The sequence below is a fragment of the Pinus tabuliformis genome, chromosome X (assembly GCF_031772625.1).
Source record: "Pinus tabuliformis cultivar Carrire ecotype Pingquan chromosome X, CPIR1, whole genome shotgun sequence".
Classification (NCBI taxonomy): Eukaryota; Viridiplantae; Streptophyta; class Pinopsida; order Pinales; family Pinaceae; genus Pinus; species Pinus tabuliformis.
This window is the reverse complement of record NC_142308.1, coordinates 1,541,034,191-1,541,061,399: the sequence shown is the minus strand read 5'-3', so window position 1 is coordinate 1,541,061,399 and position 27,209 is coordinate 1,541,034,191. Positions and strand designations below refer to the sequence as shown.

The window sequence follows — 27,209 nt, the reverse complement described above, 5'->3', positions numbered from 1 at the left end:
TAAGATATACAAGCATGTAGGAGAAACTCAAGTAGTTTTATTGATAAAACAAGAAGATCCAGGAGGAGTTACAACCGATGATTCCTGATCCAACATCAACCTCCCAGCATAGAATCCCTTCTTCTCCTCCAACAAAGCATAAATCACCCAATACTCTGATATCTATCACAAAACCAACAGCAATTCTCTGCAATGTACAAAATTCAAGCCTTTGGATCTCTTGGTGAGGGATCCATATATAGATGTATGCAAAGAGGATGAGTCAGCTCATGAATTGATTAGTGGCTTCTCTTTGTCAGTTCTTGCTTCCACTTGGAGACTGAGAGCCTCTTACTCATCACTGGTCGAATTCAGTGAGGCAAGTGTCATTGGAGAAGATTCTGGAAGCTTCCATTGTCTCTCCACCTCGTTGAATGACTCTGCCACTTGTCATTTCCCGCTCAACGCACCCTGGTAGTGCATTCAAGTGCGTTGCAACGCACCTAGCCAGTGTATTTGGGTGCTTTGCAACACAGCCAGCTAGTGGAGCACTTGAAATGATCCTGTTTTGACTAGTTTTGAGCAGTTTCTGGTGGAGAACTTCTGGGAGAAGCTGTAATTTGTTGACCTTGTTTCTTTAGGAGCTGGAACAACACTTTTAGGGACTTAGGATCCCTTGGTTTATGGACATTTCATGCTTATAGCTGTAAGGCACAAAAATGTCTATAACACCAGGTTATCAATCCCTGAGCTAGAACTATTTTTCACTAACCTAACTCCACAACCGCACCCTTGACACTTCAAGCATGAGGCTATAACCGCACCCACAAACTTGTCTCCTAGTAGTTATGACCCAAAATCTCATGTTTTGTGCATGCAGTCGCGAGATCTATGCCACTTTTTTAGGCTAGCCTCCAGACCACTGCCTAGAATTGCCTGTAACTTTCCAAAATCATGACAATGATGATAATAATGCTAAACAATCAATACTTGAGCAAGATCTTGACCAAAACATGCCTAGTACATGATGGAAATTTTGTCAAACATATGGTAAACATGAAAGTTATAGGTCATGAATTCATATCTAATCATAGACTTCTGAACTTCATTTGAGAATCACCAAGAAGGCTCAATGCCAAACCAAGCTAGCTACAACAACATTTGTCAGCCCATGAATTCATCAACCATTCAATAAACTATCAAATCATGAACAAGAGCCATAACTAGAGCACATCATAGAACCATGCTTATAACCAACATATAACTAGGATTAAAACCATGACAAATCAGTCATAAAATCCACATAATAACAATTACATGTGCTCATTAATTCCATTAAAATAATAACTCATATTAACTTATGCAAAATCCAACCAAGTCAAGGATTTTCCATGTACCACCTGACCATAGATTAGGATGAACCAAATCTTTCTTTCATCATGCCATATTCTAAGCATGAATGTGGGATCTCATGGGAGAAACCAATACATAATCAACCAGAGACTCTAGAGGTTAAACCACCTCCACCCTAAAACTATCGTAATCTCACCTAAATCTGTCTCGAGATCACAAAACGCCATGGAATTTCTTTGCCATACCTTGAGGAATTTTCATGTCTTCACCCCCCTGTTGAGGAATTCCCGGAGAAATCCATCTCCACAACCAACCCTTGGGGTTTTTCTGAGACCATCTAACCTGGTTCCAAAACCTTCCGGCACTCCAAATTTAAACCAAGAATGAATCCCATCACACCATGGTCATCTAGGAAATGGAAAGGCAAGGTTGAAACCATTGTCAAACCAGGAAAAACCCATGCCAATGACAACAAATGAACCAAATAAACAAATGCATGTACCATGCATTCACTTCCCACCAAGGAAACATTAAATGTACCCTGTTACCTGCAAAATCTTCTTGTTGAAGTTGTTGATCCAACTTTCTTCTTTTTCTCCCTTGCTTTCCTTTACTTGTCCTTTACCTTCCTTTTACTTGTCTTTTGCTTTCTTCCTTTCTCTTTCTTGTTGAATCTCTCTCTCTCTCTCTAATCCAAAACTCATAAAAGTGTGAATTGTTTTTCTAATGCCTTTTCATTATGGATGGCTCATTTTTATTCATTTTCCTTCATTTTTCCTCTAATTTCTCTTACATGAAAATTTGTCTCTTCACCTTCCTTTTCTCCTATTTTCCTTTATTTTTGTAATTAAATGTGATTTATTTCCTCTTTTACTTTGCCAATTTCCATAGCCATTAATAAACTGCAAGTGATACCTACTATAATGTTTTCCCAACATTCAGCTTGGAATATGTATTTGATGACCTTGGTCTTATTTACCTTTGCCTTAAATAAAATTTATTACATGAAACTTTAACTCGGGAATGTTACAAACCCCTCCTCCTTGGGGGAACACTGTCCTCAGTGTTCTATGACACCTATGACCAGAAAACCGCTGAAAACAAAACATACTTCCTATGGATCTTTATAGCATAGCTCGATGCAATATTTACAATGACATCATGTAGAAAAGAAAAACAAATATACCACTTATTAGAGCTCTATAACATATGTTATTGTAGTATTCACACACACACACACATATACACCAAAAACGCATTTGCTTGAACCAATAAATAATGAAGGATACAAAGCCTGCATCTGATTATCCATCTCCCATGTAGCTTCAATGGGCCCAAAGAGATTCCACTGCACTTTAACTTGTTGTGTGGTCTAAAATGCGGATGCAAATTAGAGTTTAATTTAATGTCAACCCGGGAAGGTAAACTTAGAAGTGCTTATCTAAAATATATAGATCTACAAAGATTCCTAATTTGTCCAAGATCTTAAAGTCCCCTTACAGGAACATACTCATTAAGATCTCTTTCAATAACTAATCAAGCCTAGATCTAACAATTGTTTGAGATCTATGATTCCCTTTACAAGAACATATTCTACAATATCTCTTCCAAAATTAGATCGTCTAATTAGAACTTAAAAGCGGAAATGAAGTAAACCTAGATCTAATCATTGTATGAGATCTTATGGTTCTTTTACAAAAACACTTTCAAATAAGATCCTTCCAATATTAGAACATTTAATAAAACTTGAAAGCTGAAATCAAACAAAAACATAAAGTAAATTATAAACAAATAAGCATGCAAGTGAGGCCATGGGGGCCCTCCATAACTCCACAAGCACACCACTTCAATGGAGACTCAGGTGTAGAAGCAAAATTGAAGTATGATCCTTTATTTCAAAATCTCCATTACAAACCAACTCTAAGCTTCTAAGATTACATACTCCAAAATTCTAAGATTACAAAAACTTCCAGATTACAAATGGAGGAGATTGTACTCCTATTTATACAATGGGATGAGTAACAAACTCATAATGATCATCCACTAATCTCTCTTTAGTTCCATAAATCTCGCAACCATTTTTAACTATTTTCCCATTATTACAAAATATGATCCCACAAATCTCTCAAGCATTTTTAACTACTTTCCCATTATTACAAAATATGATCCCTTTGAATCCTTCATAAATCTCTCACATATCTTGGATAAGATATGCCAACCAAATCCTCCATGATCTTCTCCTTAGGAATAGGATAAGATATGCCAACCAAATACTCCATGATTTTCTCCTTAGGAATAGGATAAGATATGCCAACCAAATCCTCCATGATTTTCTCCTTAGGAATAGGATAAGATATGCCAACCAAATCCTCCATGATTTTCTCCTTAGGAATAGGCTTGCATAATTATCTCCTTAGTATGGTGGAGGAGATATTAATTCTTCACATATTTCCTACACATCACAAAACTCACATATTCTTGAGATATATATAAAAATATGTATATTTTCTAATATTTAATCATAAATTCACTTGTAATACAAAAATGAATAAAATGGAAAATAAGAAGGTGAAACCCAAATGTATTTATGAAAATGATATGATAAAAGGTTAATGGGATGATGAAATGTAAGGAATAGTGAAGAAAAAGGTGGATGAAAATATGACATTTCTAAGTCCCAACATCCTCCCCAACTGAACTTGTTGCATGTCCTCATGCAACCATGCATGGGTCTCTTTAAGAACATTTGGCATCTTGAACAACTTTGGCTTTACATGATGATGTCTTTAATAATGAATGTTTCCAGGATATGTGAAAGACATGAGTAACAACTTACATTTTCTTATGGTTGGTTCTTGTGTGACAACCATGAATACAAAGAATGTTGGTTCTTGTGTTAACAACATTCATTTCATTTTTTGTTTTCTTTTCTTCAATAATAATGTAAACACTCACTGGAAATCATAAGCTATCAATGTGCATAAGAAAGCCCTTTTGTAATATTAATGAAGCATGCCAATATTACGTATGAAGCAAAGTGCAACAAAGTATCATTGGAAAGTAAATGTTGGTGAATGGTAAATGAGAAAAAATGGAGTGATAGTGGTGAAGAAATGGAATCATGGAAGTGAATATGTAGTGTGGTGAAGAAATGGAATCATGTAAGTGAATATAGTTCTCCCCCCCCCCCCCCCCCCCCCCTCAACTGAATTGGTTGCATGTCCTCATGCAACTTGTCATGGCTCATGAAAGGAAATGTAGCATTGTGAGGGAATTTTCCAAAATATTCAAGTTAGCATATAAGGAATTGCATGATTAAAGATTAGAAAACAACATACCTCTACTTACCCAAGAATGATGAACTATGCAAGAGGAATGTAGCTACTGCTACTACTGCTGGATTAGGAAAATGTGACTGATGTTGTTGTTACTGGATCTCGGGAAATGAAGGAATCTAAACTGTTGATGTTGAATCATGGGAAAGATAAATGCTGAAAGTGGAACTGTGGTACTCTCATAGATCAGAATTCATGCTGTTGTAAGTGCTGAGGGAGTCGTGAAAAAGTGTATAGTCTTCACCTGCTACTAAACTTCTTGGTACAATTCAAATCATGCGAAAGAATGTGTCGATGTCGAGCATGAATAAAAATCATTGGATTATCGGCCATTTATGTATGTCATTAACCAATGCGAGGTAACTCACCATTGATGTCAATGAGTGCCAAGGTACCCGAGTAGATCTTGCGAAGTGCAAATGGATGTGTTGAGGTCGAGCCACTTGCAAGATCTGAAGATCAAGGGACATTGATGTATTCCCATGATCGTCAGCGAGAGAACTTGCCATTAAGGCATGCAAGCTTCTAGGTACTCAAAAGAAACTCTAGTCTATTTCCCAGATAAGGTGCTGATGTCGATGGGGCAAGACTTGTTGAAAGATGGGCCTTAAGGAATCCCACATCAGTCAACGCGAGTTTGTACAAAAAGATTTGGTAGGACTATAAATGGAAAGAACTCACGGACAAGCAGTGTGGATCAGCATGGCGAGGAAAACAAGGCAATGTAATCATGGAAAGGGAATGAGTTTTATTCATCATTGTAAAACAAGGAGCTGTAATCATGATGCAAAAGGATCGTTGTGGAGTGGAAAATGTCATGATATGTGCAGTGAAGAATTAGCTCCTTCAAGCGTCCAAAAATGGATGTAAGGAAATGCATGGTGTATGAATATGAACTCTTGCTGTGAAAAATGGATATGGAAATGTCATGCTTTATGGATTTACAATTGGTGGAATTCAAAATCTGCTTCAAAAAGGGAGGTGCAAGGTGGTGGTTGTGGAGTTGGATTTGTCTTTAAAATTTTTCGTGAATTGTAGTCTTTGGAAGACCAATTGTCGTCACAATGTAATCTCCTTATGATCACTTGATTATCCTGTAACCTGTAAAAAAAAACTTGGCAGAAAGAAAACATAAGTGTATTCAAGAAGAAATGGCCATTTCCTTCATGATTCTTACGCAAAAATTTCATACCAAATAAAACATATTAAGGACAATCAAAGTGTTGAAATTGACTTAATCATGATATTAAAATCAATCCATTCTTAAAATAACCATGAAAAATAATACTCCCTGTTTGGGTCAGATGAAATATACTTGGCAAAAAGATTGGCATTACAAAGATGTGTTGTGGTTTACATATGAGTATGTGATATAAAAGCATGCAACAGAAATATGTTATGCCAACTTGAAGTTATTGAAACAAGATAATCATTTATAGAATCCTCCAAATGTTTGATAAATCGATCCTCAAAATTTGTTTCCAAGTGTTCCATTTTTTTATTTTCAAACCTGCATGAATTTTGTGAATTTTTTTTTTTTAGTTTTATTTTTATTTTTTATTTCTTTATTTTATTTATTTATTTATTTTTTTATATATATAAAAAGAACAAAAGAATGAAAGTCATTTTTTTTTAATAAAAAATAAAAAAAAAAAAAAATAAAAAAATATATATATATATATATATATATATATAAAGAACACTAGAAAACCTTTTATCGTAAAGATTGCATGAGGAATTGGCGCGATCTATTCCAAATTTTATGAACTGAAACCTGATTTTGCTCATGGATTTTCGAGGATTCTTTCCTGCTAAACTTAGCAAATGCACACAATTTCTGGGAAATGTCCTTCATTAGAAATACCGTTATCGAAATGATAAGATTTTAGGGGTAGCAGTTTAGATTTTTCGCTAAGATCTCCATTACCTATGCTCAATGCGGCCATGTTGCTTTAGACGCGACGTGGATAAGATCGATCCAGTGTTGTGACTCTTCTCATGGCTTCTGACTCGGTGAGTCTATGCAAGAGAATGGGTTATGACAGAAAGTGATCGCTGGACAAGTCAATTTCTGAGCTCATAATATTTCCGATGCTCGAGTGTGCTTATCGCAGGAGTTAGCATTGTCCTCTTCGTCGTACAACCTCCTTTTCCTTCAGCGCTTTGTGCGTTCTTGCATGCGGAGACACTGCAGTTACAGTTTCTATCAAAATAAATGTCTTGGCTCAGAAATATATTGCCCAAAACAACAACATTCCTATCTATATTTCCCAATATTTTTGCAAATATGTTAATGATTCGTCCAATGGGATCTGTTTCAAAGAATGAGATTGGAGTTTTTAACATGGAGCTGAGTATTCTGTGTGCAACTGCTTAGCAGCGTAAATGTTTGACCAAACTAACCAAAATGAGTTTGCCAATGTTACCAATCCCTTACGTAATCCAACAGTGATGCTACAATTGGACAGGTAATCAAATGGAATTCAGCGTCGGCTTCCTATTTTTCTGTTGCCAATTTGTCTTAACTTTGTTGTTCATAGTTTGTCTATTTGTCAAGTCACACTATTCATGCAATCCTCAAATCCACTTTATAACTTACTGCCAAATTCATTGGGATGCCATCTACAATGTTTGCGTTTATTCGTTGTTTTTTTTTTTTTAGTTATGTTTTTGTTTTATTGTTTTGTTGTAGTTGTTTTTTTTTTTTAATAAAACTAAAACTTAAAAAGAGTAAGTTTTATCTAAAATGTTTTTTTTTTAAGATGATGTTTTGCTCATTTACAAAATTCTTTATTGTCATATCGCAAATCAATTTTCCAGCAAAAGTATTTTTATTTGAAATAAATCAATTGACTTTTTGATCTTTCTGATCGCACGAAGCGCAGGAAGAGAGCATACTAATCTCTTGATTTTTTTTTTATTAATGCATGGTAGCATGGATGGATAAAACACAATTAAGATTTGCGACAAAAAAACACAATTAAGATCTGCGACAAAACCTTGCATTATCTACACTCTTTCTGCAATGTCGCGGGGGCATTTAGACTCTTAGAAGACAAATATTTCCAATAATCAGGCTCTTGGCTCACCCGTGATACAGAAACAAGACATAGAAATGCAAAGATGAAGCAGTTCTTTTTATTCATGATGATTTATTTTTGGAAAACAAAACTAAAAACTTCTAATGATAACGACTTCTAATGACTTCTAATGAGATCTCATTTTTATTTTTCTAATCTATTCTATATTAACTTAAAAGATGTTTTATTTTCTAAGTAAAAGAATGCTTCCAATGAAGCCATCTACGGACTAAAAATTCGAACATGCTCACATCAAGATTTAAAAATTTTACATTATGTTTTGCAAGTATGTGAGAATCCTATCTTAGAGTTGGCTCAAGGTTATTGTCCTTGCTCTCCAAGAAGTACCTGTTCAACATTGTCAAATTCATCATCCGTAGATGGATTAGTGAGAAATGGGGGGTTTAAAATAAAAACTAAATTTAAAATAACTATGTACGAAAATAAAAATGCTCCAAACTTTGAACTCCTTTATGAACCTGCTGTCACCAAGTTCCACAAATTAGTCCATAAAAACAAATGCATAAAATAAATACTAAATCCTTCTAGTTGCACTTCCCCGGCAACGGCGCCAAAATGTGTGGTCTAAAATGCGGATGCAAATTAGAGTTTAATTTAATGTCAACTCAGGAAGGTAAACTTAGAAGTGCTTATCTAAAATATATATATCTAGAAAGATTCCTAATTTGTCCAAGATCTTAAAGTCCCCTTACAGGAACATATTCATTAAGATCTCTTTCAATAACTAATCAAGCCTAGATCTAACAATTGTTTGAGATCTATGATTCCCTTACAAGAACATATTCTACAAGATCTATTCAAAATTAGATCATCTAATTAGAACTTAATAGCGGAAATGAAGTAAACCTAGATCTAATCATTGTATGAGATCTTATGGTTCTTTTACAAAAACACTTTCAAATAAGATCCTTCCAATATTAGAACATTTAATAAAACTTGAAAGCTGAAATCAAACAAAAACATAAAGTAAATTATAAACAAATAAGCATGCAAGTGAGGCCATGGGGGCCCTCCATAACTCCACAAGCACACCACTTCAATGGAGACTCAGATGTAGAAGCAAAATTGAAGTATGATCCTTTATTTCAAAATCTCCATTACAAACAAACTCTAAGATTCTAAGATTACATACTCCAAAATTCTAAGATTACAAAAACTTCCAGATTACAAATGGAAGAGATTGTACTCCTATTTATACAATGGGATGAGTAACAAACTCAGAATGATCATCCACTAATCTCTCTTTAGTTCCATAAATCTCGCAACCATTTTTAACTATTTTCCCATTATTTCAAAATATGATCCCACAAATCTCTCAAGCATTTTTAACTACTTTCCCATTATTACAAAATATGATCCCTTTGAATCCTTCATAAATCTCTCACATATCTTGGATAAGATATGTCAACCAAATCCTCCATGATCTTCTCCTTAGGAATTGGATAAGATATGCCAACCAAATCCTCCATGATTTTCTCCTTAGGAATAGGATAAGATATGCCAACCAAATCCTCCATGATTTTCTCCTTAGGAATAGGATAAGATATGCCAACCAAATTCTCCATGATTTTCTCCTTAGGAATAGGCTTGCATAATTATCTCCTTAATATGGTGGAGGAGATATTAATTCTTCACATATTTCCTACACATCACAAAACTCACATATTCTTGAGATATATATAAAAATATGTATATTTTCTAATATTTAATGATAAATTCATTTGTAATACAAAAATGAATAAAATGGAAAATAAGAAGGTGAAACCCAAATGTTTTTATGAAAATGATATGATAAAAGGTTAATGGGATGATGAAATGTAAGGAATAGTGAAGAAAAAGGTGGATGAAAATATGACATTTCTGAGTCCCAACACTTGCTCTATTACTTTATTCCAAGGCATGATCTATTTCCATTGCAGAATGCATTGTGTCTCTATCTATAACTCCCCCTCTGGTTCCACTTGCAATACAGACCAATCAATCATATGATCAACATATTGTACATATATCTTAAGCAATGAAACATGAAAAACATCATGGAATTTCATTGTCAGCGGTAGTGCAAGTCTATAAGTCACTGGTCCAGTCCTCTCCAGGATATCAAAAGGCCCACAATATCGAGGTGCCGGATTGGCACATGATTCAATCCTCAAGGATCTCCTTTTAGGATTGATGTGAAAGTACACATGCTTCCCAACCTAAAACTCCTTGAATGCTCAGTGTTGATCTTCATAATTTTTTTTCCTATCTTGTGTTTCCTTCAAATTTCATTTGATAACCTGCATCTCATGCTCCATCTCATCCAACATATTTAGTCCAATCAGTACCTTGTTCATTGGATCACTCTAGTTGATAGGAGTATTACAACTCTGGTCATAGAGAATGTCAAATGGATCCATATTCAAGGATTCTTCATATCCATTATTATATGCAAATTCCATCAGTGGAAGATACTCCTCCCACTTCCTCTGCTGATGCATGACATACATCTTCAAAATATCCTCAAGATTCTTGTTAACCCTCACTATCTATCTGTCTGTGGATGATAAGTTGTAATGAAATCCAAACCTATCCCCAAGCTTGCAAACAACTCCTTCCAAAACTTGGAAGTGAATTTGGCATCTCTATATGATATGATCTTCTTGGGAACACCATGCAACCTCACTATCTCTCTTATGAAGATCTGAGCTACCTCACTAGTTGAATTTGTAGACTTCACTGCAATGAAGTGAGTTACCTTGCTCAACCTGTCAACCACAACCATGATGGAATCATGTTGTTTCAATGTATTTAGAAAACCTGTAATAAAGTCCATGTAAATGACCTTCCATTTCCATTATGGAATTAGAATAGTCTGTAATAGACCATCTAGATGCTTACACTCAGCTTTCACCTGCTGACAATCCAAACATCTAGCAACAAACTCAGCGACTTACTTTTTCAAATTCGGTCAATGATAAAACTTCTTAATAATTATCAAAGTCTTATGATATCCCAGGTGGCCTGAATATGGATTGACATGAAACTCCCTCAAGATAAGCTTCTTGATCTCACTATTATCTGGCACATAATTCTTATTCCTGAATCTAACCAAGCCATTTTTCGTGAGTTGATACTCCTCATCCCTATCACCTTCACCTAGTTGCAACCTTTGCTTTGGTTGTTGATACTTCTCATCACGTTGCCTTGCATGCAATATATTCTCCTAAAAAGTTTTCCCATAAAAGCCCATAGCTAAAATATGATTCACTTTCACTCTCCTACTGAGAGCATATACAACCCCATCCTCCTTGCCCTTAATGTATCTAATCTTGAAGTCAAACTCACTGAGGATAGTCAACCATATAGCTTTCCTGGAATACAGATTAGGTTGTTCAAACAAGTACCTTAGTCCACTATGATCACTCATCAGAATAAACTTCCTGCCAAGGAGATAATGTCTCAACATATTCAATGCATGAATGATAGTCATTAACTCGAGATCATGAGTCACATAGTTCTGCTTGTTCTCATTCAACTTCCTTAACTCATAGTATACCACCTGTCATTCCTACATTAGAACTCCACCAAGTCCTTTGTACAAACCACAAACTCTTTATCAAGATCTGCAATCTTCAACACTGGAGCATTTGTAAGAAAATGCTTCAACTGCTCAAACTAGTTGCACATTCCTCAGTCCATTCAAACTTCTTCCCTTTTTTATGAAATTATGTAATAGGATAGCCAATCCTTGAGAAGTTTCTGATGAACCTCCTGTAGTAACCTGCTAGTCCCATGAATGATGTGACCTCATCCACATTCCTAGGAGTTGGACACTCCATGATAGCCTTAATATTTTTTGCACTGTTATCCCTTCCTTTAAAACATTTCCCAAGTAATGAATCTAAGGCTGAAAGAAACTGCACTTGCTAAGCTTGGAATATAATTGATGCTCTCTCAACAATCTCAACATTGTTCCTAGGTGCTCTACATGCTCCTCTTCATTCTTGGAGTATATCAATATATTATCAATAAACATTATCAAAAACTTGTCTAGATAAGGACACAACACATTGTTCATCAAACACATGAAAGAGGTTGGAGCACAAGTAAGATCAAAATGAACCACCACAAATTCATAATGCCCATACCCGGTACAAAATGTGGTCTTGTAGATATCTTCTTCTTTGATGCGCACCTAATAATATCTTGATCTCAGATCAATCTTTGAGAATACCCTTGCTCCCTTCAGTTGATCAAACAAGTCATCAATCCTCGGCAATGGATATCTTTTCTTGATCATCACCTTGTTCATCTTCTTATAATCAATGCACAATCTGAGAGTACCATCCTTCTTCTTTAAAAACAACATTAGTGCACCCCAAGGCGACACACTTGGCCTTATGTGTCCCTTATCAATAATTTCCTTAAGCAGCAACCTCAATTCCACCAACTCTGGAGTGCTCATACTATAAGGTTCCTTTGATGTTGGTACTACTCCTGGTACCAACTCAATAGAGAAATCTACTTCCCTATGAGGCAGTAACTCTAAAATCTTTGCAGGAAACACACCCTAAAATTGCTACAAGATGGGATACTTATTCAAAATTTAATCATCTTCAACATCCTTCCCTTTGTTACTGAAAACATGCACTGCAAACAATACACACCCCTTTCTACTATTGTGCTTAGCTTTCATAATTGTAACCATTCTCGTTGATGTAGGCTTCTTCTTTACCTGCAAGATTCTCTTTTCTCCATCATCATCCAGGCACTCAATAGCTTTCTCATAACAATCTACCTTGGTCATGTGAGTAAAAAACCAATCCATACCCAAAATCATGTTATATGAACCCAAAGGAAGCTCCTTTATATTTTCTAATGTAGGCACGCCATTCAACTCAAATGCGCAAGCTCTCACCCAATGATGAACTCTTCTCTTGGTATTTGTAGCCAACTACACCAACCAAGATTCTACATGCATTTCTTTACTCAAATAACATTGATCCACTAGGTCAAGACTAACATAACTGTAATTATATCCAGGATTAATCAAAATGGAAACAACTCAATCACAGATCTTACCTTCCATCTCAAGAATGGATGACTGAAAATATTCCTACTTGTCATAAAATGTTGCATAGATCCGAGGAATTATTTGACTGACATCCCCAACTGTCTATGCCTCCTGAGAACTATAGATCTAAGGCTTGCCACCCTAGTACAATGGAAAATCCTTCTTGTGATGATCCTTGCCACAAATCCAATGCTACAATGATTCTCTGTCACTACCCATATTTTACTACTCTTCAAGCTAAAATCCATGTCCTTTCTCAAATGCATTGAAATTCTTATAAGGAGCCACATTCTCTTTCTCACCTACATCTTGAGAACTTCCCCACTTCTGAGGCCATTTTCCCTTAGTCTTCTCATTCCCTTTCCAGTCATGTTTGTTCCTAGGTTTACGCTTCAACTGCTCATAACGATGCTTCAATTTCCTGATGCCTCTCTCCAATGACCAAGGCTCATCAAACTCAATCTAGTCTCTGAATGCTACTAGAAACTCGTTGATGAACCTTTGAATCTTATCTTTCTCATCCTTAAGGTAAGGCACATACCTCAACAACTCCAGGAATCTACTAGTGTACTCATCATATGCCATAGAACCCATCTTCAGCTCATAGAACTCCTTGGCCCTGTCACCATAGTAGCTTTCGAATAGGTATTTCTCTTTGAAAAGAATCTCAAACTCATCCCAAATCAGCTCTTCTTCTCTAATGCTTCTAACATTATTCACATCCTCCCACCAGATATTTTCTTTCCCTTTGAGATTGAAAGTGGTTATCTTTCCTTTCATGTTCTCTGAATAGCGATACAATATGAATAAATTCTTCATCCCAAGCAGCCATGCTTATGCATCTTCTGACTTCTTCATCTCTCCATGAAAAGTAGGAGGTTTGACTTTCTTGAACTCCTTTGTCAAGTATTCACTCCTCCTATGGAGCTTATGGTGATGACGATGATGTCTCTTGGAAGAAGAACTATAATAAAACCCATACATACTAGTCCTCTTGTCCGTTGTATCCAAGAATCTGCCACTCTTCATTGTATCCTCCCTATCCAACTTGTGTCTCCTCTGATACTTGCTACCATCTGCCCCATTATTCTTCTTCTCCTTCCTATGTCCATGATTGTTCTGCATCCGTCCTTGCTTCTGCAACTCTGAAAGACTTTGTAGAATCACTACATTAACCTCTACTTGTTTTTCCTGAGCTCTGGAAATCCTTTCCTATGCCTCAATCAACTTGTTATTACTTGCCTTGCAACTTTTGATCTCTTTCCTCAAGTTCTTCAATGTATTCTCTATATCAGGAGAATACTCTTCTCCTTACTACTCAACTAACTTTTCCCATTCCATAGAATTCACATCAAGCCTGTAAGGGGAGTCATGTGAAATGTATTCCACCATTCTACTCTTCATCTTTGACCTTTTATTTCTTGCAAACATGCCATGTTAGATAAACCAAATAGAAACATAATCAAAATCATACCTCAATGCATTTCAGGGGAGGCTATCGCGTCTCCACAAATCAGTCCAAATTAGCACGATATATATATATATAGATATATATATATATATATATATATATATATAATGACATCAAGATACTAACATATCAACATCATGCATGATAACCATAACCATCACAATGCATGTTTTTATGCATGCATTTATCCCATCTCGTCCAAGTGTTTGAACCTAGAAGCTCTGATACCAATCTGTAACCCCCCACCCCATATTTACATGTTTTTAAAAACTCTCCAGAGTAAACATGAGATGAGTGCTACTATGACATGACCCAACCTCCAAGTTCCAATAATGGAAGTGGAGCCTACAAACCAACAACTTACTAGCATCCCCTCAGGGACTACATATCATTGAGGATCCTGAAAACCACCCCAGGTGATCAATCCTTGAGCTAGAACTCTTTTTCATTGACCTAACTCCACAATCATACCCTTGACACTTCATTCATGTGGTTATGAGGCTATAACTGCACCCACAAGCCTATCTCTCAGTAGTTATGAACCAAAATCCATTATTTTTTGCACGCAGTCGCGAGATATATGCCACTTTTTTAGGCTAGCCTCCAAACCACTTCCCAAAACTGCTTGTAAATTTCTAAAATCATGACAATGATGATAATAATGCTAAATAATCAATGCTTGAGCAATATCTTGACTAGAACATGATTAGTAAATGATAAAAAATTTGGCAAACATATGGTAAACATGAAAGCTACAGGCCATGAATGCATATTTAATCATAGACTTCTGAACTTCATCTGAGAATCACCAAGAAGGTTCAATGCCCTCTTAAGCTAGTTGCAACAACACATGTTAGCCCATGCATTCATCAACCATTCAATAAACTATTAAATCATGAACAAGAGCCATAACTAGAGCACATTATAGAACCATGCTTATAACCAACATATAACCATAATAGAAACCATGAAAAATCAGCCATAAAATCCACATAATAACAAGTACATGTGCTCATTAATTACATTAGAAGAATAGCTCATATTAACTTATGCAAAATCCGTCTAAGACAGGGACTCCCATGTACCACCTGACCATAGATTGGGGTAAACCAAATATTTCTTTCATCTAATCACCCCCATATCACAGTCCAAGCATGAATGTGGGATCTCATAGGATAAACCAAGACACAATTAACTAGGGACTCTAGAGGTTAAACCTCCTCCATCCTTAAGCTACCACGATCTCACCTAAACCGGTCCCAAGATCACAAAACCAAACCAAGCTTGGATGCCTCAAAATTTCTTCACCCTACCTTCAGGGATTTTCCTCCCTCCACCCACCTGTCGAGGGTTTTTGAGAGAATCCACCCCCAACCCTTGGAATTTTCCTGAGACCACCTCACCTGGTTCCAAAACCTTTCAGAAATCCAAAGCTCAACCAAGAATGAATTCCATCACACGACGATTATCTAAGAAATGGCAAGAAAAGGTTGAAACCACTGTCAAACTAGGAAAAACCCATGTTGATGATAGCAAATGAACCAAATAAAAAAATGATGTACCATGCATTTACATCCTAGCAAGGAAATCACACATACAACCTGTTACTTGCAAAATCTTCCCACTAAAGTTGTTGATCCAACTTTCTACTTGCGCTCCCTTGATTTCCTTTGCTTGTCCTTTGCCTTCCTTTTACTTGTCCTTTGCTTGCTTGCTTGCTCTCTCCTCTTGGAGCTATCTCTCTCCCTATAAGCCAAAACTGACAAAAACTATGAACCATTTTTCTGATGTGTTTTTAATATTGATGTCTCATTTTTCTTCAGTTTCCTTCATTTTTCCTCAAATTTCCCTTGCATTGAAATTTGTGCCTCTTCACCTTTCTTTTCTCCTATTTTCCTTTATTTTCATAATTAAATATCATTTATTGTCTCTTTGTCTTTGTTAATGCCTTTGACAATTTCCATAGCCATTAATAAACCACAAGTGATGCTCACTATAATGTTTTCCCAATATTCGGCTTGAATACGTGTCCCATGACCTTGGTCTTATTTTTCTTTGCCTTTATTACATGAAACTTTAACCCGGGGTTGTTACACATTCAAAAATGATTTCCTCTAGCATGTTGATTCTCTCAGACCATCAAACTTCCACTTGATTCATTCGATTAGGATCTGGAAGTCTTTTGTTTAGTTTCTCTATATCATAGAGTAATTCAAGACTCTGACTAAAAGTAACTAAATCATTGTCAATGAATTTCATTTCTAGCTTAAGATTACTATCAACCAAATTCACAAATGTTAATTTCTTGTTGCAAACACATTAAATCGAAAGTTGTTTTCCATGCATGATCAATAGTTTATAATCTTTGGCATATGTTATTAATGATATATGATTTGACTGCATTAAGCAGATTGACAACTTTATTAGATTTGTGTGGTGTTGTAGCAACAAAAATTGACAATGTTGGTGTTAGTGTTGCTAGTGGATTCATTAACAGAGGACCCAGATTTAGAGTGTCTTCTAGTTCTTTTACCCTTTTTTTCAGTCTCAGATTTTTTTGCAGTTTGTTCATTAATAGATTTTGCAAGTGTGTGCCCAATGGATTGATAGAATACCATAAGCCTCTTGGCTCCAACACTAGACATATCAATATCCATTTTTTCTTGATTAATAACCTTTTTACTATGAACGTTTACCTTTTCAATCCTCAATTTTTTTGGTGCCTTCGTCATATTTTGCATTTTGCAATGTGATAGGACATTCATCGAAAATAATGATCTCTTCTCCAATATGCTCCATTATTTTATGATTCTTTGCTAAACAAGAAGTAACCCAATCATGTGGTGTACCACTGTCATTTTCCATGTCTATAGCTTGTCCAATGCCTTCTCTATTTGCGGGACTTTCGGATTTGGTTATTTGAACTATATGCGCTTTGTCTACAATGAATCTTCGAAGGGACTCTTTGTCATCTTGGCAACCTGACAGCTCACCATGAACCAATTTTCCCGTGGTAGAATATTTTCACTTTCCTAGACTGGACGATGAGGTTGCACCAGTATTACGAGTGGAAGTTGTAGATTGTTGTGTAGGGTTTACACCTCTATTCCTTTGTTTGTTGGCATTATGGTTTTCATGATTGCAACTAGCTTGTGTTGGCATTGATGTCAAGCTTATGATATTATACTTGATGCATTGATGTCAACCTTGTGATGCCTAGTGATGGCCTAAATGATGGATTGATGTGTTTTGTATGCAAAGAGCAGTTGGAGGAGTTATAGGTGTTGAAGATGTTTGTGCTCCATGTTGATGAGGTCGACAGACTAGGTCTTCATGTTCATGTTCATGTTCTTGTTCATGACTTGTTGCAAAATTGTTTGGCCTCATGGTGATGTTGTTGATATGTTACAGAGTCGTGTAGCGGTGTTGCAGGTTGTGCAGGTGTTTGAGGAGAGTAGATGACTTTTTGGCTTCTAGGTCAACTTGGTGGTGGCACTTTGTTGTGATGTTAGCCCACTTGTTGAAGTGTCACAGAGCTTGGCAGAGCATATGGGATGATTTCATGTCTAATAAATAACATGCTTTAATCCTATTTAAATATATCAGAACTGGGTGAAAGAATCCTATCTCATGTAACCTTGTTGAAAATATTGAAGAAGCTTGTTTGAAGATATCCTTTGATCAAAATTTGCAATATCTTATCTTAGTTTCTTAATCACTTAAAGGATTATTCAATGAATTTGTTGGTGAAGAATTTGCATAAATACTAATCTTGATTCTTGCTTGTCAAAATTAATGAATTCATGCTTTGCTTGAAGGCTTTTTGAGCTAAAAAGAACGAGTTTTTATGTTTGAATTATTGTCGAGGAAAATTGGCATATCTTGTTTAGTGTCTAGTTTGTTTGTTTCAATGGTAAGAATGCTTAATTTTGCTTGATGAGTGAAGCTTGCCAAAAAAAGGTGTGCATGATTAGGTTATTTTTGGCACAATGCTTCAACATGAAAACCTAACAAAAACTTACTTAAGGGAACTCATGTTAGAGGTATGATGAAATGGATTGAGGGTTTACTTTGCCAAATTCCACATGCATATAAACAATCTTTAACATGTGAATTTACAATCTTTGAAATTTTGAATAGAAGTTTGTTTGATAGCATGAATGAACTTGTAATCCTTTTCCTATACACTTGCTTCAATGAATCCATGTGTGTTGAAAATTGAATTCAAATTAGAAACTTTCTTTGGCAATTTTAGAGGCATTTGCTTTGTCAAATGAGTTAGCAACCAAAAGAATGTTGAAATATTGTTCAAATAAGTTATTATTTTCTGAATAATGTGCTTATATGCGAGCTTGCATCTTTTTACCACTTTAGCGTTTTATTTGGCTTAATCACCCTCAGTCATAAAAATATAAACAAGCTAAATATCAAGGATTGCATGCATGGCTAAATCTTATGCTTTGTATTTCGAAGACTAAATTGTAAATCTTTTGTATGTTTATCTCCGATTGGGAGGATATCATAAAGAGAAAAGTTTTTTCAATTTACAAGTTTTAAATTGCATCAACGAAGAATTTTGATTTAAGGGATGAATTTTTCAAAGTTATACTGAGCATTGTTCTTAAGCCTGTATTGTATTTTTATTCAAATTTTTACATTCATTTTTTAAGCATTTACCTCAGAATTTTAGAGAGCCCAACAGAAGATCGTGGGATGATATATACCAGTGAGAAACTCTTTGCGTAACAAACTTGTTTTGCAAACGACTCCTGTTGCTTATGCTAATGAAATAATGTAGAATTGAAAAAACTAAATTCAACATAGTTTTCATCTCTCAGACTTAATGCTTCACATTTTAGGATTACTTACAAATGGGTAAAGCTTCAATTGTTTGGATGATTGAGTAAGTGCACACATTTCCAGGATGGGTTTTTAATTTTAGTGACTGGGTTTATGCTTGCATTTTTTATGCTTTGAAAGCTTAGGGTTTGAGTTTCATGGAAAGATTGCTCTTACTCATGGAAAAGTTCCTCATAAACCATGAAGGTGGCACCTTCTTATGCTCTTATTTATGAATTGAAATTTACTATTGCAAGAGTAATGCCAAAAGTAAAAGAGAAGTTTAAAATCCACAGGAAAGAGCAAGAATGGGTGAACAAAAATGTAAAATATTTTTTGAAAAAATCCTCTTGCCATTTCTTATTTTACATTTATGTTTTCAACTCATAAATTAAAGGTTGCATCTTCAAAATTGTTTCATAGTTGCCAGAACAACTACTTCATTGCAATTTCCTTCAGTTGATAGTCGTTGCATTTGACGGTATAAGTTTCTCATTGTATATTTTGCCCATGAAACAAGACTGAGGCTTGAGTTCATTATTGCCTTACAAACATTGGAAATTCGAAACTAGAATGGGCCAAGACTTGTGCAAAAGAAATAATACTCTGATATCATTTTCTCTGGTGAAATATTTTTGACTTTTGAACTGAAAGCAAAGTACAGGGCATCTATCTTTTAAGCACCCAAACGACTCTTCTCCCATGCTTGCCATTGCTTGGATTTAATGCCAAAACTAACATAAACATGGCAGACTTGGAATCAGTTTGCATTAAAATTTATTGACATTCTTACATCTTTTTGCATACTTCATATGTAACAACTTGCAATGGTATTTCATGCACCACAAACCATCTTTTGAGAAGGATAATTATTTGGCTTTTCGTGAAGAATCCATAATCAGTTCAAAGATTGCATGACCCTCATATTTTTTCATAAATTCATTTCTCTGTTGTCAATTGGGTTTATATCAAGTGGTTGAGAGGAATGATTGGGATCTTCCACAGCCAAGTTTAATTCCTGTAAATGACGTGATGAACTTTGAAGTAATGGCTTTGAACCTTCTTGTTGAGAATAAATAATTCCTCGAGGACCCGAACATTTATATTCCTCATATGGAATATAGATGTATTTTCCACATGAACAAAAAAACATGATTCCTCTGTTCTTTATGTTTTGAGATTCAAAAGATTGATCACTTATAGAGCTTTATTATATTTTACAAACATTCTCCAATGGATTTATGGGAGTTGTTCCATGTTATTTTGTTGATTTTGAACAAGTGAAACGTGAGCTCTTTGAACCTAAAATGACATGGATCAGCAAGTGCTCAAAGACATGCTTCAAGAACATATATTGTAGATTTTTACTATTTATTAAAAGGAACTAAACTCAAGGAGAATAAGGCCACAGACAATTTCTAAGGAATACATTTAACAAGACAAATCAAGGTGAGTTTGAACAAGCCAAGGAAGCGAGCAAGAGACCAAAACCTACCTCATCTTTTGGCAAGAACCAAATGATAAATTGGGAAGAATAGAGCCATGTTATTTCCATTCAAAACTTGAAGGAGAAAGCATGATTGGAAGAGAAAATTGACAAATAAGGGAGCAGGAATACTGGATGTAAATATTGTAATTTCCATATTACTATTATAATTTATAACCGTCTCTCTCATATAATATGGAATGAGTAAAAATTTATAAAGTAAGCTGGCCAAGTAGAGTAGGAGGGCCAAAAGCCATGAATGTGAAAAGTTAGGAGTTACCTTATTTTCTATAAAGGGGGCTCTTTCCTTCAGAGGATCCTTATTTGAAAATGTAAGCTATCATCATTAGTTAAATATAGAAGGTGATCCGAAATGGATCAAAAATAATTCCTCCACCAAAATTTGTAAAGAAAAGATAAATGTTGCCAAAGTTTGAAGTCAATGGTCTAAAGGCCAAAGGCCACAAAAAATGAAATGAACCATTTGTTGGTTGGCATTCCAAGGTAACAATGTAATAGTGGGTTCTTAATAGATGGAAAAACAATCTAAGAGATTGAAAAAGATAAAGCTTGGAAAGAAGAGGCTAGTATAAAAAATGACTAAGGACTCGTAAGGAAGAAACCTATTCATAGGATTCTGAGCCTGTACATGGTGAACAAACATTGTTTCTAAGCCAAAACAGTCTTAAAAATACCTCCAATGAGTAAGAATATGGGAAATCTATGATTGAGAATGTATAGCTCCAGTTTGTAACAATTCTTGAGCATAAATACAAGGCATAAATTTTAGGTCTTCCCATTTGAGTTTATAGGGTAATCTCTAGGTCTATTGTGTGTTTAAAGTGTTTTGTGCTTGCTTGAGTTGGTGAAATTCTGTGTATACCATTTGGGTAGAAATGAAAATCATGAACTATTAACTTCTCTAATTGAGTTGTTGGTGGGAATCAATAGCCCAATTGCTAGTTTGTTTGGACAATGGAATTGCTTCTTGTGCACTCGCCTTCACCTTTGATTACTAATCAATTACACAACACTAAAATCAATTAGTAGTGTTGCTGAAATCAGTTCATACTCAAGTGCATTTTTAATTAGCACAACCCAATTGGTAGTGATCTCCATCGTTGGCATCACTAGCTTATCAGTTACCACTGCACAACAGTCCCACACCCCTTATAGCTTGATTTTCGCTTGATAGAATTTTTGACCTATAGCACAACAAATTCTACTTTTTCCTCTAATTGTTTGTATGAAGTGATGGATTGGCCAATATGTAAACCATTCGATTGGTTCAAGTCATAATACTCAATATACATATAGCCATACATCCCTCTGATTTGCCCAAGCCAGTTGCACTAAAACATAGACACAGAACGTGTTCTTCAAGTTGGGCTTTAGATACATTATCTACAGCCATAAGTGTGTGTATTATCGTGAATGTGTACTGAAAGAAAAAGTGCATTATTATCATTATTGAGTTTAAATCTTGTGAGCATCTGGAGTACATTGTTTGGCTGGCTAAAGTTTAAACAGACTTAGAGAGTTTACTCTAAGCATCTGAATGGTAGAATTTTTTATTTTTTCTCGAATGTGTGCATATATCACTTCAATGAACAAAGCTATGGTTATAATTCAGTGTCTTGTTTGAATACCTACATATACAGAGCGCTATTGTTTTCCATTATTTGGCATGGCAAAAATGGACTGATTTTCCATTAATGGGCATTGGTCTTGGCAGGATTTTCAATGTTCACTGTAGCTACACACTGATGTTTTCATGTGCATGATTTGTTAAATTTATATCATATCATAAGATATGCTAGCTTCCACCTTCATGTGCTTTGTATCATGCATTCTTTAAATAGTCCATCTTGCAGCCATATTTCAAAATCATTGCCCACATGGTTAAGTTATAAAAGATGATCAATCTCCTCCAAACATAAATGCATATATTTGGTTGTTGCTGCCATATTTAAAATAGTGCCCACAAGGTTAAGTTAGAACTAAGAATAGATGAAAATAAGGGCCCATTTGCTCCAAACATGAATGAATATGCTCTGGTTGAAAAACTAAAGAGCATGACAAGGTACTAGTCACCAAAGTTTTGATTTAATTTATATCTTGGACACAGAAATAGAGTGTAGATTCATAGAACAGTATGTGCTACATCCAATATCATCAGATTTTTCCATGTTAATGAATGAGCAGCAATACAGATTGATTCTGTTGGATCTTGATATAGATGCATCTGAATTGAACGTATCTTGGTTCATATGCCTCAAGCCACCTGAGGCAGCTTCTCTGTCTGAATTTTGAAAAATCGGTAGAAAGAAGAAACCAGACCAACCCGCCGGGGGGCATAGTTGAGTTAATATACTTTATAACATGCAGCTTCTGATGCGAAGAGGAGCAACTGAGCTGGGTTCAGAGACCAGGCTATGTTGGCTTCAACTAGTAATCATAGGCTTCTCTCGTCCCGAGCTTCTGAACTTTCAAACACCATTTTCTTCTCATCTCCCATTATTCAAAATATGGTAAGAGGCCAGGACTCCTAATCTCCTGCACAAATCTCTGTGACATTTTTTCCCAGCAGATCTGAGTGCTTAAGGAAGAGCCCAGAGATGTAAAACTATATATTCATTGGAATATCTTCAAGAATCACCAGTAATCACCACATGAGCATAACCCATCCTTAAAATGATGGAAGCGGCTGCCATCCCTCACTATAATCTCCCGTTCAACTATCTTTGAAATGAACTTTGTAGCTGTGTGGCAGTCAACACACACACGAAGGTTTTTAAAGATCCTTATAGGTGTGCCACTAGATATGTTGATAATGCCAAATACAATGGCTAGCTTCTCACTATGCTGGTAGAGAATATGTTCCTTTAGCTCCTCCTCCACATCATGGAGAACCAGCTTAGTGTCAGGAACATAGCCAGCCTGTTTCATCTGCCTGTCCAAACTCTCCAATGTGGAATAAATCTGTTCAGATTGTGCATGAGATCTGTCTCCTACTAGGAATACATGCACCTTGTTCTTAAATTCAATCCAACTGCATCCTGGTTGTTTTTTTAGCCCCCTGCTTTTCATCATCATTCTCACTCTTGCAGCATCTTCCCACCTATCATCTGCCGCATAAATGTTGGACAAAAGCACATATGTTCCAGCATTTTTAGGTTCCAATTCAAAAAGACGCTCAGCTGCAAGTTTACCTAGCTCCATATTACCATGGATCCTACATGCACCAAGCAATGCCCCCCACATACTAGGATTCGGTTCACATTTTGAATTGTTAGCAATATTCTTAGCCTCTTCCACGCGTCCAGCACGACCAAGGAGATCAATAATGCAAGCATAATGATCTGCTCTGGGTGTGATGGAATGAACTTGTTCTATGGAATCAAAGTAATATAAACCTTGGTCTACAAGACCAGCATGGCTGCATGCGCAGAGGACACCAATGAAAGTCACATCATTAGGCTTCATACCAGTCCTTTGCATATCATCAAAAATCTTAAGTGCATCATTACCAAAACCATGCTGCGCATATCCTGCAATCATTGCATTCCAAGAAACCACATCCCTTCCAGGGGTTTCATCAAACATCTGGCGTGCACTGTCTATACACCCACATTTGGCATACATGCTAATAAGAGCACTTCCCACAAAAATATCGAACTGTAATCCCACTTTTATGCTATATCCCTGCAGCTGCTTGCCCTGTTCCAGAGCTGCCAGGTTGGCACATGCACTCAGAATGCCAACAAAAGTGGCACGGTTTGGCTTAACACCATGCTCCTGCATTTTAGAAAATATTTGCAGGGCATCCTCTCCCTGTGCATTCTGAGCATATCCTGTAATCATTGCAGTCCACGAAACAACATTTCGGCCAGGCATTCTATCGAACAATTCTTGGGCATCTTCTATCCGACCATTCTGAACATATCCAGCAATCATAGAGTTCCATGATGAGGCATTCCGTTCCGGCATTTCATCAAACAGCTGACGAGCATCCTCTATTCTTGAATTCTGGGTATATCCTGCAATCATAGCATTCCACGAAATCACATTTCTCTCTGGCATTTTATCAAACAGTTTATATGCTTCATCAATTCTTCCATTCTGCGCATACCCTGCAACCATAGATGTCCAAGAGATCACATCTCGCTCCGGCATTTCCTCAAACAGCCGGCAAGCATCATCCAATTTCCCTCTCCGAGCATATGCCGTAATCATGGCATTCCATGAAACCACATTTCGTTCCGGCATTTTGTCAAACAGCTCACGGGCATACTCCAATTTCCCCTTCTGCAAATAGCCTACAATCATCGTATTCCATGAAACAATATTCCGCTCAGGCATTCGATCAAATAAACTGTGCGCTTCTTCAATCCTCCCATTCTGAATATACCCAGATATCATGGCAGTCCACGAGATCACATTTCGTTCAGGCATTCTGTCAAATAGTCTGCGGGCTTCCTCTATTTTCCCATTCTGGCAATACCCTGAAACCATGGCAGTCCATGTCACTACATCTCGTTCAGGCATTTCGTCAAACACTTTGCGTGCATCCTCGACTCGTCCCCTCTTCACATAGTTTGTAATCGTCACATTACAGGAACTCAAATTATTACGTACTACTTGAAGCATTTGTTTCTGTGGAGCAATGGTAGTGATTTTACAACCATGTCCACTAAAACAATAATTATTTTTGTGTTGAGAATCCAATAGTTGGTATTGAAATTTTCTACTGAAAATAGGCGTACCTGTGTGGTATTCTGCTACTATTAATGGCAGAGTCAGTGCCTTCAGTACTGATTCAAAACCTTTGGTCAATGGTTTGAATGAGATGTTAGCCTTCATATTCGCACTTACATGGTGATCTCAATAAGCCCATTTAGAATGGCATCATGGTGAAGAAACAGATCGATTCAATACAGGGATTCTAATCATCGGGTTCTGCTCGTTGTCCTTCCCGAAATTTTCCTAATTCAGCTGGAAAAACCTGCATTTGTTGCAGGCGCTACAATGGTAGTTTGCAGAAACCTTGAGCAAAGACAAAGGGTTTTCAGTTGTTCGGCTTATAACTAATTCATTTTTCTCCTGCTCCTGATATATGCATTCTACTATATAGATAATTATATGGTGAATGACATGACATTCAGCTGGGAAAACCTTCACTTGTTGTAAACCCTGCAATGATAACTCGCAGGAACTTTGTGCCGAGGGTTCAGTTGTGCGCTTACAAAACGGTGTAGCAGTTCATCGACGGCTATCAAATCTCAGCAAATACAAAGGTACCACTAATTTACGTCCCCACCCCAAGGTTAGGTTGCAGGTAACGAATACTCTTCAAACCAGTAATATTTAAATTGAAATGAGGAATCATTGGCTGCGTTAGACAGCGGCAATTGCAAACTGGTGTGCCAGATTTTCAAGCATCATCTTTATAAAAACGTTGAGAATTCAGACTCAAAATATCGATATCATTACAAAAATAAATTCTTCTTAAACTTTATTTTTATTATTAACCGTATCTTAGAAAATAATCTTTATTTTATAAAATAATCTCTTCTTTTATTCTCCAATGGTCTATTTAAGATTTATCAAGATTTATTGTACTTATGCATCTTGCACTTGAGTTGAATGCATTTTTGGGTATAGTTTGAAGCAATTTTAGGAAGCCCTTTATCTTTCAGGTTGTTTAATCTATTCTTATGCATTAGATATTTGATCAAAGTGATGCTCTCAATTAAGAAATGATTGTTTTGATAAAGAGGATAGGTACAATGTTTTTCCATTAATATTGATATTATAGTGTTGTAGCGGCTACAACTACCCTCCAAAATTTTGGTTTGCACCCAAATTCAGAGCCTCCCTTAAGAGTTTCACTTGTTGGTTGCATACACTTGAGTTCACTCTATGAGCTCGTGTGAGCCTTCGCACCCACCTTGCTTGTTCGTTCTACCCAAACTTCTGCATGTTGATGTCAGTGTCTTTCTTGCAACCATGTTCTAGTCATGCTCAAGGTCTTCGCTTCGTGTGTACATGTTATGTTCGCTATGAAAACATCTGTCGCACTCACACACGGAGTCACATTCACTGTCACGCAAGCGTCGTCATAGTCAATCAACGATCAATCATGAGTGTCGCACTTGTCGCTTGCACCATCGGTCAGTCATGTTGAACATGTGTGTTTGGTTGGTTTGAGTCGTCTCGTCGTCAAGTCATGAGGGTGTGTGTTTGTAAGATCACATTTGCATCTTTCACTTGTTCACACACTTAGTCATTTTGCTGAAGTTCTGACGACCAGACTCCCCTCTAATAGCCGGACCATCACCTCGCCATCGACTCGATCGACTGTCACCCAGAACAACGCAGAAGCACCAAGCAATTCTTTTCAAGTTGCGCTTCTCACAAGCAATTCACTCAACCTTCATGCCGGCCACCTGGAGAGTCGGACCCAGTAGCCACCTTGGGACTAACTCCCCTCAAAAATTGTGCAGAGGCTGCTAACCTTGCACGTTTTATTGACTGAAGAAATAGCGCAGACAGGCCGGATAGACATCCAGTGCCTGCCCTTGTCTCC

At 36.4% G+C, this 27,209-nt stretch overlaps 1 pseudogene across 2 annotated transcripts; it reads right to left on the bottom strand.

Annotated features, from left to right (window-relative positions):
• Window positions 1-22,609: 22,609 nt before the first annotated feature.
• Window positions 22,610-26,064, bottom strand: LOC149145925 (pentatricopeptide repeat-containing protein At4g02750 pseudogene; annotated as a pseudogene). Of its 2 annotated transcripts, XR_016264623.1 has the most exons (2): window positions 25,387-26,062; window positions 22,610-25,207 (listed from the first exon to the last, which is right to left on the bottom strand). The product of XR_016264623.1 is annotated as a pentatricopeptide repeat-containing protein At4g02750 pseudogene, transcript variant X2 (transcript). The 2 variants fall into 2 exon arrangements; XR_016264622.1 differs by having other exon boundaries at window positions 22,610-26,064.
• Window positions 26,065-27,209: the final 1,145 nt, after the last annotated feature.